The sequence below is a fragment of the Bos mutus genome, chromosome X (assembly GCF_027580195.1).
Source record: "Bos mutus isolate GX-2022 chromosome X, NWIPB_WYAK_1.1, whole genome shotgun sequence".
Lineage (NCBI taxonomy): Eukaryota > Metazoa > Chordata > Mammalia > Artiodactyla > Bovidae > Bos > Bos mutus.
In genome coordinates, this window is record NC_091646.1 from 81,627,887 (window position 1) to 81,643,834 (window position 15,948).

Here is a 15,948-nt window from a genome sequence, read left to right on the forward strand (position 1 = left end):
CAATGCAAACAGTGACATACTTTATTTTGGGGGGGCTCCAAAATCACTGCAGATGGTGACTGCAGCCATGAAATAAAAATATGCTTACTCCTTGGAAGAAAAGTTATGACCAACCTAGACAGCATATTATAAAGCAGAGACATTACTTTGCCAACAAAGTTCTGTCAGGTCAAGGCTATGGTTTTTCCAGTGGTCACGTATGGATGTGGGAGTTGGACTGTGAAGAAAGCTGAGTGCTGAAGAATTGATGCTTTTGAACTGTGGTGTTGGAGAAGACCCTTGAGAGTCCCTTGAACAGCAAGGAGATCCAACCAGTCCATCCTAAAGGAAATCAGTCCTGGGTGTTCATTGGAAGGAGTGATGTTGAAGCTGAAACCAATACTTTGGCCACCCGATGCAAAGAGCTGAGTCATTTGAATAGACCTCGATGCTGGGAAAGATTGAAGGCAGGAGGAGAAGGGGATAACAGAGGATGAGATGATTGGATGGCATCACCGACTCAATGGACATAAGTTTGAGTAAACTCTGTTAGTTGGTGATGGACTGGGAGGCCTGGTGTGCTGCAGTCCATGGGGTCGCAAAGAGTCAGAGACGACTGAGCGACTGAACTGAACTGATTAAATGCTATAATGGATGATTTGACCTCTTTAGGAGATCAAAGAAAGCTTGACTAAAAATGATTAGTAAACTAGTCAGAAACAGGAGCAATTAGCACTCCAGAAAGAATATCATAGGTAAAGACTAAATGGAGCAGGAGAGAGCATGAACAAAATAAGAAACTGAAAGAAGTCTAGTATGGCTACTGCTGAGAGAAAAATGGAATGGAAGCAAGTTGAGGCTGAAGACACAGAGGTAGGTAATTCTGACCATGCAGGCACTTGTACATATTGGTAAGGAAAATATGTTTTCTTTTAACAGTAAAGATAAAACCCATTGAAAGGCTTTGGGTAAGGAAGGGACATGGTCTTATTTCCACTTTAATTACATTACTCCTGCTGCTTCTAGATAGCACAGCTGTAGGGGTTTGTTTTGTTGTTAAGTCGCTCAGTCCTCCTGTCCGACCCTTTGTGACCCCATGGACTGCAGCAAGCTAGGCTTCCCTGTCCTTCACTGTCTGCCATAGCTTGTTCAAACTCATGTCCATTGAGTCAGTGATGCCATCCAACCATCTCATCCTCTGTCATCCCCTTTTCCTCTTGCCTTCAATCTTTTCCAGCATCAGGGTCTTTTCTAATGAGTAGGCTGTTCGCATCAAGTGGCCAAAGTATTGGAACTTCAGCCTCAGCATTAGTTATGGTTAGTTATGAGCCATGCAGTTTTGATTTGGCATCCTCCCTCTTGCCCACCTAGTGGAAGAGACTGGGAAATGAGTTAACAGTTAGAAGAGCCCATCACTGCTGAGCTTCATTCATGACCCCTTTGCCTCAAGACAGCCACAGAGAAAAGACCTCCTATGCCTGAAAATATGAATCTGTGGACTTATAACAAAGAACTACTGGGCAGTGAAATGATTTTCAGAGTCTTATCTAAGAACAGTAGTTGGTAATATTGATTGACCACTTACCATGACAAACATTGTGCTGAGCACTTTCTAGTATTGTCTCATCTAGTTCTCAGAGTAATTTTACGAGTTGGAAACTGTCATTATTCCCATTTTACAAAACAGGAAACCTAAGCACAGGGAGATTAAATGACTTACCCAAGGCCACAATGCAAGTAAATAGAAACAACATTCTAGTGCAGGCAATCTTGATTCAGAATCCACATTCTGAGGTATACTGCCTCTTGCCTATCAGTGGAAGGTTTTAGGAAAAATCAAACATACATTATTTGTCAGATTTTAAATGATAAAACCAAGGTGAATCAATGATTTAGACCCCATGTTCAGTTATTTTCTTTTTTTTCTTTAATTGGAGTTTAGTTGCTTTAGAATGTTGTGTTAATTTCTGCTATACAGCAAAGTTAATCAGCTATACATATACAATATATCCCCTTTTTGTTACCACAGAGCATTGAGTGGAGTTCCCTATGCAATACAGTAGGTTATCATTAGTTACCTATTTCATACATAGTAGTGTATACATGGGAGAAGGCAATGGCACCCCACTCCAGTACTCTTGCCTGGAAAATCCCATGGACGGAGGAGCCTGGTAGGCTGCAGTCCATGGGGTCGCTAAGAGTCGGACACGACTGAGCAACTTCACTTTCACTTTTCACTTTCATACATTGGAGAAGGAAATGGCAACCCACTCCAGTATTCTTGCCTGGAGAATCCCAGGGATGGGGGAGCCTGTTGGGCTGCTGTATATGGGGTCGCACAGAGTCGGACGCGACTGAAGCAATTTAGCAGCAGCAGCAGCAGTGCATATAAGGGGGAAGGCAATGGCACCCCACTCCAGTACTCTTGCCTGGAAAATCCCATGGGCAGAGGAGCCCGGTAGGCTGCAGTCCATGGGGTTGCTAAGACTCAGACACGACTGAGCGACTTCACTTTCAATTTTCACTTTTATGCATTGGAGAAGGAAATTGCAACCCACTCCAGTGTTCTTGCCTGGAGAATCCCAGGGACGGGGGAGCCTGGTGGGCTGCCATCTATGGGGTCGCACAGAGTCGGACGCGACTGAAGCGATTTAGCAGCAGCAGCAGCAGTGTGTGTATATATATATATATAAATTCCAATCTCGCAAGTCATCCAACACCCTCTTTCCCCAACTTGGTGTCCATACATTTGTTCTCCATGTCTGTGACTCTATGCTTTGGAAACAGGTTCATCTGTATCAGTTTTCCAGATTTCACATATATGTATTACTATATGATATTTGTTTTTAGTCTTTCTGACTTACTTCACTCTGAGTGACAGTCTGGGTCCATCCAAATCTCTGCAAATGGTGCAGTTTTGTTCCTTTTTATGGCTGAGTAAATATTTCATTGTGTATATGTGCCACATCTTCTTCATCCATTCCTTTGTTGATGGACATATATGTTGCTTCCATTCCTCGACTATTGTAAATAGTGCTGAAGTGAACATTGGAATGCATGTATCTTTTGTAATTATGGTTTTCTGTGGCTCAGGAGTGGAATTTCTGTGTTCAGTTATTTTCAGTTCCCTCTCCCTCATCTCCAGTATTAAATCCCTTACCAAATTCTGTTTATAGTACCTCCTAAGTTTCTCTAATATGAAATTTCTTTGCATCTTCAGTCTCTACCTGAGCTATAATGTAATCTATAATGTAAGCTATGATCTAAATTACAATATTTTATTGCTGAACTCCTGCACCAGCCACCTAAATTGTCTCCCCTAATTTACCACAGCCTCCTCCAATCTGATCTCTACAATACAGCCAAAGATACGTTTCAAAATACATACCTGGTTATGTTGCTCCTCTGCTAAAAAAAATTTAGTGGCTTTTTGGAGAAAAACAAAACTCTTTAGGATCTCTATAAACTCCTGTATATTCTGGCCCCTTCCTGTATCTCCAGCCTCAAATTGTGCTATTCTCGCTCACTTTCCTCCAACCTCTCTCGCCTTTTTGATTTTTGGACATATATAAAACCCCATATGTGACACCCTAGTGCTGCCAGTCCTTTGCCCATGATATTTCTTCTTCCTATGTACTTCCTCTTAACTTTATTAGCATTACTCAGCCTCTCGTAAGCTTTCTCTGATCTCCCCTGATATTTCAAGTCTCTTTCTCCCATAGCAAACAATATGTGCCAAACAAATACAAACTTATGCACAGTGCTTTTCACAATGGTAGTCAAAGTTCCTGTTGCCTATTTAAGCATAACTAATAGTCAAGGCTATGGTTTTTCCAGTGGTCATGTATGGATGTGAGAGTTGGACTGTGAAGAAGGCTGAGTGCCGAAGAATTGATGCTTTTGAACTATGGTGTTGGAGAAGACTCTTGAGAGTCCCTTGGACTGCAGGGAGATCCAACCAGTCCATTCTGAAGGAGATCAGCCCTGGGATTTCTTTGGAAGGAATGATGGTAAAGCTGAAACTCCAGTACTTTGGCCACCTCATGCAAAGAGTTCACTCATTGGAAAAGACTCTGATGCTGGGAGGGATTTGGGGCAGGAGGAGAAGGGGACAAGAGAGGATGAGATGGCTGGATGGCATCACTGACTCAATGGACGTGAGTCTGAGTGAACTCCGGGAGACGGTGATGGACAGGGAGGCCTAGCGTGCTGCAATTCATGGAGTCGCAAAGAGTCAGACACGACTGAACTGAACTCAATAGCAAAAATCAGTACTCAAAGATTTTCTATTAGAGGCATACTCAAAGAGAGTGAGCTACATCCTGGCAATATTTTCATATGTAGAATGCCTATTAGAAAACAGAATATCTCCACTACAATTCTGGTGCTGTGGAAGAATTTATTATTGATAGTATTTTTCTGGTATAATCCACTAGGACTAAATGAAAGGTTAATTGCTCCAGGTTCTAACTAACTGGGACTTCCCTGGTGGCTCAGAGGGTAAAGTGTCTGCTTGCAGTGTGGGAGACTCGGATTTGATCCCTGCATCGGGAAGATCCCAGCCTCATCCTCAACTAACTGGGGATGCAGAACCCAGGATTCTTCCATATCAGCCTCAATTATACCTTTAAAAGGCTGATTATATTTCGTAGACCCAAGAGTTAGAACAAAAGGTATTATGGAGGGGATTTACTGCCCCTCCCGGAAGTCTAGTAGCAGTACTTCTGAGGATTTTACTGAACTTTATGAACAAAGGGAATTATGTTTTTGAGATAAGAAAACATCATTGGAGTTAACAGATATTCTGACAGGCAGAACATTGAAATGAAGAAGTAAATTAGGATTGGTAATACAGAGAGAAATTAATAAGAAAGGGACAGGACACTGAAGAAGGATGGGTGGTAGATATACCTAGCCTATAGATACTTGGCTGTGTAGCTAGGGTTACTTGCTGTAGACCAGGTGGGAGTGAAATCACTGCTAGTGATGTAATTGGCAGAATCCCAACAACCAGTTGGGTCTGAGATGGGACTTCTGATCATCCGTTGCAAAAGTGGCCTTACTAAGAGACAGAATCATCTGACTTGCATCACATACCAATAGCAGAAAGGAAAACAAGGAAAACCTGTACCAGTGCCTGTATCTGCACAGAGGAGATCCAAAGGTAATCTGTTTCTAGGGGCAGGGATGAAGGATTTTGATCTTTGGATTAAATTAATTTAGAACTCTGTGTCTGAGGTACCATATAAAGCATTCATACTCTCCTCTGCTACAGAGAGTAGTGAGGTATATATATATATAGCCTAGGTATATACACCTAGGCTAGAGTTCTGGGAGCTGAACCCAGTTTGGGTTAGTGATGAAAAGCAAAGAGTCCTGCTCAATAGTGGATGTATTTGGGGGTCTGATAAAAACAATCCTTTTTCTGATTCAAAACATGTTCTGTGATAAGAACTCCTACATAAATTGGCTGTGTCATATATACAAAGCTGACAATAAACATGCTGCCAATGTCTCATCTTAAAATTAATAATCTATCCATAAGCAGATCTTCATTCTCTCTGAGCAATATACTATGAAGATTAAAAAGATCCATGGTATTTTAGTAACATAAACTAGAATGTAAAAGTCAATCTAACATTTGTTTACTGATACACATAATTGCTATTTACCTCACTATAATTAGGCATATATCGTAAAGAAAATTGGAAGGCCAATGAAAAATTTCTTTTGATTTAACCCTAGATAAATTGGAGGAAAGAATCTCCTTTTCAGAAGCTCTCTACACAGGTTTGTAGAATTATAAAAGTGCTTGTGAGGTGCCGAGGTCCAGCCCTGGCTAATCCAGGGTATTCGAAGGGGAGACGGTGTTGGCGACCTATTCAAATGTTAATTAGAGATATAAAGAGTAATAGAATGAGGATAGCTCAGTGGGAAAATTCAGTGGAGAAAAGAGGCTGAGTAGCTTGGTTTACATGGGTAATCAATATAACCTGTGACACCAGGTTAGCTCTGACCACAGAGGCCGCAGGCGCCCTCTCGAATAGCAGAAGGTGCCTCACCTTAGACACCTTCTCGAGTGGGTCTTAGAAGCCCAGGCAAATAAATGGTCGCAGAGGATTTCCACGCTCCAGATGGAGACTCAGCTGGAAATTGAGGGGAAGAATGACATGGGGAGACCAAGCTTTGGTGAGCAAGGCCCGTAGCTTTATTTTCAACAGGGGTTTTTATATTCTAAGTTACACATAGAGGATAATAGGGAATGCAAAGTCAGCAGTCTTTGATACTTATCAAAAACCAGGGTTTCTGTCCTGCAAATTTATCGTATACAAATGGTTTAAGTGATTTACATCATCTTCTGGCCAGAAGGCCTATTAACATTTTATGACTCTTGACAAAGACTTATCAACAAAGACTTATTTTCTCTAAGAGTAACTATTTTAAGGTTTGGCGCCATCTTCCGAAGGTGTTAGATAAAATTACATTCCTATAGGGCAGAGGCGTAATGGGTTTACAACAAAGGAAAGAATTTATTACCTTAAGGGTCTAAAGTTGCTAACACTAAAGCCACTACTTATTTTTTCTACATACCAACTATATTAATTAATACACATTCAAGGATACAATTCAGGGGATGTGGAAACTTGGCAGCAAGCATTGGCTCATCAATGAAATATTTAACTAGTTTTATACTGACAGTTTCTAACTCTCTGAGAGGCTCTAAGCTGTTTGAATATCTTAAGCTTTCCGTGCCTCCCGAGGCTGGGAGACTGTAAACAATCGTATGCATAGCTGTAGGACTCCGGGTAAACTTGTCAGGCAAGTTAGAGAGCTATCTGAGGGGTTTGGATTTAAACACTCCTAATTGCCCAGGAACTTTATTAATTGGAGCTCTAAGTTAACTCTTTGACAGAGAGAGCGAGATGGTGGTGGGGGGACAGCCCCTAGTAAAGTCAGAGGTGAGAGCACAAAGCAATAAAGTAGGCAGACTCTGGTTTTTTGGGGGTAGATGCTCGAGAATATCCAGGGGGACTCCTGAGGCTCGATCCTGCCTTTGCGTATGCCGAGCCTCCTTCCTCATGACCTTTGTCACGAGTGGAATGCCTCACCGGCTCCCGGCAGTGAGGATTAGGTTAGGTTTTCACCTTGAGAGAGTAAAGATGTGGGATTAAAGAATTTAGTCAGTTCAGGGCTTCCCTGCTGGCTCAGATGGTAAAAAACCTGCCTGCAATGAGGGAGACCTGGGTTCGATCCCTGAGTTGGGAAGATCCCCTGGAGGAGGGGCATGGCAACCCACTCCAGTATCCTTGCTTGGAGAATCCCCATGGACAGAGGATCCTACAGTCCTTGGGGCAGCAAAGAGCTGGACACGATTGAGTGACTAAGCACAGCAGAGCACAACCAGTTTAGGGAAGGAGGTCTGCGTAAGGCCAGACCTCACAGTGGTCAAAGGAATCTGGATTACTTCTTTTTGTTGAAATTATCAGAATATTTTTAAATTAAATATAAAAAATGTCCACAAAATTGTGGTATGTTTCAAATTATCACATTAAACAAAATGATATTTTAATAAGCATAAATAATACAGTGCTATTAAAAGATTTTTTAAATTGTTATATAGAAATATCAAAAATGTACCATAGGAAGTGTGCTCCCATCATAGGCTCTACATTTGAATTCATATGATGAAATCTTTCAATGCTGCAATTTAGCAATAAAGATGAAAGTTGAAATTTGATGTTTTTAGGGGGTGTGAAGCCTTAGACAAGTGATTTTTTATTTTTTTAAGGCTCTGCCTGTGATAGGATTTTGAAGGAATTTAAAGCTGTTTGGAGAACTCTCTGAATAATATGTATTATCAAACACAGGTGATCATTGTCAGTTATTGAAGCTTGTCCATCAGGGAGAATGTATCTGCCAGGAGTTCTGTGCAGACAGACAGATGATTAAAATTGAGGAGCTCTAAGCATCTGGGGAATGGACCATTGCTAAAGCTACCAGACTAATTTTTTTCTAATAATAATCTCCCTAAAATATGATCCTTAACTATCATAAGACTAGAATCTCCTACTTACATTACTGTCACCCCCATCCACCCAATTCAAAATGGGTACATTCAAAAGCCTGAGACTGAGCATTGGGAGACAGTAGAGATTAAACACACACACATTCTGGCATGAACTTGGCTATAAGACTAGGGTATTAACCATGAGGGTGGTTGTATGGATTAAATAAGGCCACTATTGGGATTATCACAGTGTTCCACTAATGTTAGATAATGATGATGATGATTTATTCTCTCCAGTTGTGTTCTTCAGAGTCACCTTTATCTTCAGCCATCATTTTCGTCACTGGGCCTTCAGCTTCTACCCAGGATAAAATGAGAGTTTCAGTGCTGAGGTGAGGGATAAATGAAGTAATGTCTACAAAGTGCTTGACAGTGGAATAGGTACTCAGAATAAGGTAGTCATTATTATTAGCTACTTCTATAAATGGAAAACAAATATTTAATTAACTACACAAAAAATTATTTGTCCTGAAAATCAACAAAAAGAACTTCCTATAGATCAGTCAACTCTTGGTTTCTAATACCTGTAGAGCAATAACAGGCTAGCAGGATGTATATTCCCAGTACCCTAATGAGAAAAAACTCAGACTATTAGTTTCCTAAACATGGTTCCCAGAATAGCAGCATCAGCATAACCTGGGAATTTGCTAGAAATGAGAATCTTGGGTCCCACTCACAATCTACTAAATCAGAAACCCTGGGGTGGAGCCCTGCAATCTGTTTTTAACAAGACATCCAGGTGATCCTAATGCACACTCAAGTGTGAGAACCATGATGTACTGGAGTTTTAAGTACTGTCACAAAAATCTTGATTTTGTGCAAGGTAATTTTTTTTTTTCACAGATACTGTGCATTTCGGATGCTCTAAAATGGGAACAATAATATTGGCTGAAATTGTCAAGTCTAATTTTAAAGCAAATCCTAAATGCAAAAATAATTCCACAATAAATGACCCTTTTGGTGACCATGGAATAGTGCCTCTTGCTTCATTTCTACTAGAGTCATTAGATAAGACTTCCTTGTTCAAAATTTGTGCAGATTTAAGTTTCTTACTTAGATCTCTACACTAGGGGCCCCAACCCCCTGGGCCATGGACCTGTATTGGTTAGGAACAAGGGCCACACAGCAGGACGTGAGCCGTGGGCTAGAGAACAAAGCTTCATCTGTATTTACAACTGCTCCTGATTTCTTGCATTACTGTCTGAGCTCTGCCTCCTGTCAGATCAGTGGTGGCATTAGATTCTTGTAGGAGTGTAAACACTACTGTGAACTGTGTATGCGAGGGATATAGCTTGCATATTCCTTATAAGAATCTAATGCCTGATGATCTGAGGTGGAGCTGAGATGGTGATGCTAGTACTGGGGAGTGGCTCAAATACAGATTATCATTAACAGAGAGATTTGACTGCACAGTGACCATAATCAATTGCTTGCAGACTCATATCACAACCCTATCAGTGAGTGGCAAATGAGAATTATATAATTATTTCATTATATATTACAATGTAATAATAAAAGAAATAAAGTGTACAATAAATGTAATGTGCTTGAATCATCATGAAACCATCCCCTGCTCCAATCCATGGAAAAATTGTCTTCCATAAAACTGGCCCCTAGTGCCAAAAGGATTGGGGACTGCTTCTCTAGAACCTATTTCTGAGGATTCTGTGGCTTGTCCAATGTTCTTTGAATCCAGAAACAATCAAGAGAACTGAAAGGTGTGATATCCTATGTGATCCTGGCAAAGTTACTTAAGTTCTATCTTAATTTCTTCATCTGCAAAATAGAGATAACAGTACTTTCAGGATTCTTGCAGGAATTAAATGTCTTTCTACAGGTGGTGTCTAGCAGACTAGCTATACCCGATTCATGTGTATTATTATTATTACAGAGCTATAGACTAATTTCAGCCCAAGTTCTTACCCAATTATTACTAATGGGAAAAACCTACTTCACTTAACCCTGCCTCCACTATTATGATCCCTTGTCATTCAGGCACATTCAGGAGCTTTATAGAGGAGAGGAGTCAAAAGATGCACACTTAGCCAAAAAAAAAAAAAAGAGGATATTATTCAATTAGCTTATGTGAGGTAACAAATATTTATTGATCATCTACTTTCTTCCAAACAGCATGTTACACCTGAGAGTAAAACTGACCTGGATTCTGCCTTCACCAAAAATGAAGTCTAGGGACTTCCCTGGCAGTCCAGTTAAGATTCTGGGCTCCCAATGCAGGAGGTATGGGTTTAATCTCTGGTTGGGGAACTCATGTCCCAAATGCCATGCAGTGTGGCCAAAAAAAGGAGGTTTAGTGGGAGAGACAAATATAGAAATCCTAATCACAAAGATGCACAACATGCCCAACTTAAAATTGTGATTGTTACTAAGGAAAATTATTCTGCCAAATATATAAAGAGGAAGCATGACATTCAACAAGAATTCCTGTACTTTGGCTTGCAAAGCATTATCCTGACAGGTGGCAAGTCCTTGTTGAGGAGATGAGGCTAGGGAAAAATGTATGAAACATTCTTGTAAGCCATGTTAAGATATTTTATCTATTATCTTAAGGACAATAAGACATCACTGAGAAATTTCTGATTTTGGAATAATCAATCCTAGCTGTAGTGTATGAGAGCAAAATTGGATACAGGGAGACTAATTAGGAGTTTATTCTGATAATCAAGGTAGTGAAAGGTTGTTGCTAAACCACGAAAAGATGCCAGGATTCTTGGCCTCCAGAGAAGAATTCAATCCGGGGTCAGAGACAAGGCTTGATTGCTCAGAGCTTTTGTGCAATAGAGTTTTATTAAAGTATAAAAGAAATAGAGAAAACTTCTGACGTAGACATCAGAAGGGGGCAGAAAGAGTACCTCCTTGCTAGTGTTAGCAATGGAATTATATACTCTCCAATTAGTTATTATAATGAATCAAAAGAAGGTCTGGAGGTTGTAAAGACCTCACTAGACCTACTCCCATAATTTACATATTAAGATAACAGGATTAGCCAGAAGGTTATTTTCCAGAGACTGTCCTCAAGCAGGATACATTATTGTTATAAAATCCTAAGGAATGTAGGATTATCTTGCCTTGAGAACCCATGAACAAAATGAAAAGGCAAAATGATAGCACACTGAAAGAGGAACTCCCCAGGTCAGTAGGTGTCCAATATGCTACTGTAGATCAGTGGAGAAATAACTCCAGAAAGAATGAAGGGATGGAGCTAAAGAAAAAACAATACCCAGTTGTGGATGTGACTGGTGATAGAAGCAAGGTCCAATGCTGTAAAGAGCAATATTGCATAGGAACCTGGAATGTCAGGTCCATGAATCAAGGCAAATTGGAAGTGGTCAAACAAGAGATGGCAAGAGTGAACATCGACATTCTAGGAATCAGCGAACTAAAATGGACTGGAATGGATGAATCTAACTCAGATGACCATTATATGTACTACTGCAGGCAGGAATCCCTCAGAAGAAATGGAGTAGCCATCATGGTCAACAAAAGAGTCCAAAATGCAGTACTTGGATGCAATCTCAAAAACAGCAGAATGATCTCTGTTCGTTTCCAAGGCAAACCATTCACTATCACAGTAATCCAAGTCTATGCCCCAACCAGTAACGCTGAAGAAGCTGAAGTTGAACAATTCTATGAAGACCTACAAAACCTTTTAGAACTAACACCCAAAAAAGATGTCCTTTTCATTATACGGGACTGGAATGCAAAAGTAGGAAGCCAAGAAACACCTGGAGTAACAGGCAAATTTGGCCTTGGAATACGGAATGAAACAGGGCAAAGACTAATAGAGTTTTCCCAAGAAAATGCACTGGTCATACCAAACACCCTCTTCCAGCAACACAAGAGAAGACTCTACACATGGACATTACCAGATGGTCAACACCGAAATCAGATTGATTATATTCTTCCCAGCCAAAGATAGAGAAGCTCTATACAGTCAACAAAATCAAGACAGGGAGCTGACTGTGGCTCAGATCATGAACTCCTTATTGCCAAATTCAGACTTAAATTGAAGAAAGTAGGGAAAACCACTAGATCATTCAAGTATGATGTAAATCAAATTCCTTATGATTATACAGTGGAAGTGAGAAATAGATTTAAGGGCCTAGATCTGATAGAGTGCCTGAGGAACTATGGACTGAGGTTCATGACATTGTACAGGAGACAGGGATAAAGACCATCCCCATGGAAAAGAAATGCAAAAAAGCAAAATGGCTGTCTGGGGAGGCCTTACAAATAGCTGTGAAAAGAAGAGAAGTGAAAAGCAAAGGCGAAAAGGAAAAATATAAGCATCTGAATGCAGAATTCCAAAGAATAGCAAGAAGAGATAAGAAAGCCTTCCTCAGCGATCAGTGCAAAGAAATACAGGGAAAGAACAGAATGGAAAAGACGAGAGATCATTTCAACAAAATTAGAGATACCAAGGGAACATATCATGCAAAGATGGGCTCGATAAAGGACAGAAATGGTATGGACCAAACAGAAGCAGAAGATATTAAGAAGAGGTGGCAAGAATACACAGAAGAACTGTACAAAAAAAGATCTTCACAACCAAGGTAATCACGATGGTGTGATCACTCACCTAGAGCCAGACATCCTGGAATGGGAAATCAAGTGGACCTTAGAAAGCATCACTATGAACAAAGCTAGTGGAGGTGATGGAATTCCAGTTGAGCTATTTCAAATCCTGAAAGATGATGCTGTGAAAGTGCTGCACTCAATATGCCAGCAAATATGGAAAGCTCAGCAGTGGCCACAGGACTGGAAAAGGTCAGTTTTCATTCCAATCCCAAAGAAAGGCAATGCCAAAGAATGCTCAAAGTACCGCACAATTGCACTCATCTCACACGCTAGTAAAGTAATGCTCAAAATTCTCCAAGCCAGGCTTCAGCAATACGTGAACTGTGAACTTCCAGATGTTCAAGCTGGTTTTAGAAGGGACAGAGGAACCAGAGATCAAATTGCCAACATCTGCTGGATCATCAAAAAAGCAAGAGAGTTCCAGAAAAACATCTGTTTCTGCTTTATTGACTATGCCAAAGCCTTTGACTGTGTGGATCACAATAAACTGTGGAATTCTGAAAGAGGTAGAAATACCAGACCACCTGACCTGCCTCTTTAGAAATTTGTATGCAGGTCAGGAAGCAACAGTTAGAACTGGACTTGGAACAACAGACTGGTTCCAAATAGGAAAAGGAGTACATCAAGCCTGTATATTGTCACCCTGCTTATTTAACTTAAATGCAGAGTACATCATGAGAAATCGTGGCCTGAAGAAGCACAAGCTGGAATCAAGATTGCTGGGAGAAATCCCAATAACCTCAGATATGCAGATGACACCACCCTTATGGCAGAAAGTGAAGAGGAACTAAAAAGCCTCTTGAAAGTGAAAGAGGAGAGTGAAAACGTTGGCTTAAAGCTCAACATTCAGAAAACGAAGATGCTGGCATCTGATCCCATCACTTCATGGGAAATAGATGGGGAAACAGTGAAAACGGTCAGAATTTATTTTGGGGGGCTCCAAAATCACTGCAGATGGTGACTGCCGCCATGTAATTAAAAGACGTTTACTCCTTGGAAGAAAAGTTATGACAAACCTAGATAGCATATTCAAAAGCAGAGATATTACTTTGCCAACTAAGGTCCATCTAGTCAAGGCTATCGTTTTTCCTGTGGTCATGTATGGATGTGAGAGTTGGACTGTGAAGAAGGCTGAGCACCGAAGAATTGATGCTTTTGAACTGTGGTGTTGGAGAAGACTCTTGAGAGTGCCTTGGGTGCAAGGAGATCCAACCAGTCCATTCTGAAGGAGATCAGTCCTGGGATTTCTTTGGAAGGAATGATGCTAAAGCTGAAACTCCAGTACTTTGGCCACCTCATGTGAAGAGTTGACTAATTGGAAAAGACTCTGATGCTGCGAGGGATTTGGGGCAGGAGGAGAAGGGGACAACAGAGGATGAGATGGCAGGATGGCATCACTGACTCGATGGACATGAGTCTGAGGGAACTCCAGGAGTTGGTGATGGACAGGGAGGCCTGGCGTCCTGCGATTCATGGGGTCACAAAGAGTCGGACACGACTGAGTGACTGAAATGAACTGAACTGAAGAAATGTTGAGGGAAAAAAGTTTGTCCTTTCTTCCTCCTTGAGAATTCCAGACCCCTCTCTCCTTGGGGACCCCTGGACTTCTTATCAATCTCCCTAGGAAATGACACTCTCAGTAGGAAATATCAGTGGTTCCTGTTACTAGTATTACATATACATACTACTTGATTATCCTTTCTTTGTTTATTTTTTATTTTTTTTTATTTTTAAACTTTACAATATTGTATTAGTTTTGCCAAATATAAAAATGAATCCGCCACAGGTATACCCGCGTTTAAGCCGATGTGATTCAGGCAAGTGATGTTTATGATAGCATGCTGATTTACAAACAACTCATCCTATTTTATTCTAATTATAGAAATAATACAAACTTGTTATATGGAATTTGGAAAACAGATCAGTATAAAAAAGGAAACAAATGCTCCATAATCCTTCATTTACCTACAACTTTGATTCAACATCCAACTCAAAAAAATTTTCAAATTATAAAAGTAATACATGCTCATTATAGAAAAATATTATAAAGTAAAATTGTCTTATAATTCTGTTTTCTTTTTTTAATACTGGATATGTGTTTGTTTCTATGGTTAAAAAAAATGTGTGGCATGTTTGCTGAACAAAAATTAAATGATAGTGTTAGTGTAATTTTGTGCCCTATTTTTACATTTAACATTATTACATACATATTTTCCATGGGCACTGAGAATATTTGAAAACCTTAAATTTGAATAACTGTGTAATCATATGCATGTGCTATAATTTTTAGCTACCCAGCACCTTGTTGTGAACATTCACATTCTTCCCAGCTTTTCATTGTTATATTAAAATCTGGGATAAGCTTCCTTTGTCCCCATCTCTGCTTTCTGGTAATAGAGATATTTATACTCATCCTTGTACTTATTTACCTGGTAAACAATAGGGGGAAGTACGTTCGTCTCTGTGAGACAGCATCCCTAGCCTAGAAGTTCTGATCATTTTGTTCTAACCAACCAAGAGAACAGGTTGTTCAAGTTGTTGAAGGAATGGTAACCATACTATACAAAGGATGGATTAAACAGTCAGGGACATTTATGGGAGGGAAATGAAAGTGAGACATTTGAGAAACTATGACATAGAAGAAGAAGTGGCCTTGCTCTTTTTGTTTTTTCCAGAGGTTATTTCCCAAGATGCATAGGTAGAATATCAAAAGGCATATTTCAGTTCAGGGCTTCCCTGGTGGCTCAGTGGTAAAGAATCTGCCTGCTAATGCAGGAGACGTGGGTTCAGTCCCTGGATCAGGAAGATCCCCTGAAGAAGGAAATAGCAACCCACTCCAGTATTCTTGTCTGGCAAATCCCGTGGATGGAGGAGCCTGGTGGGCTACAGTCCTTGGAGTTGCAAAGAAGTAGACACAACTTAGCAACTAAACAACAACAATGTATTTCAGTTCAACATAATAATAGTAAAAATTTGCATAATGCTTAGTCTACCAAGTACTGTTCTAAGCATGTTATATGTATATGTATTAGGTTACATAATTCCCTCAATATCCTATGCTGCTGCTGCTGCTAAGTCACTTCAGTCGTGTCTGACTCTGTGCGACCCCATAGACAGCAGCCCATCAGGCTCCCCCGTCCCTGGATTCTCCAGGCAAGAACACTGGAGTGGGTTTCCATTTCCTTCTCCAATGCATGAAAGTGAAAAATGAGAGTAAAATCAGTCGTTTCCGACTCTTAGCGACCCCATGGACTGCAGCCCACCAGGCTCCTCCGTCCATGGGATTTTCCAGGCAAGAGTACTGG

At 40.4% G+C, this 15,948-nt stretch overlaps 1 protein-coding gene and 1 pseudogene across 4 annotated transcripts in view; both read left to right on the plus strand.

The window, feature by feature from the left end:
- KLF8 (KLF transcription factor 8) overlaps nucleotides 1–15,948 on the plus strand; it is a 353,812-nt gene that overhangs the window by 144,767 nt on the left and 193,097 nt on the right. The window lies entirely within an intron of this gene.
- LOC138986316 (craniofacial development protein 2-like) lies at nucleotides 11,178–12,101 on the plus strand (annotated as a pseudogene).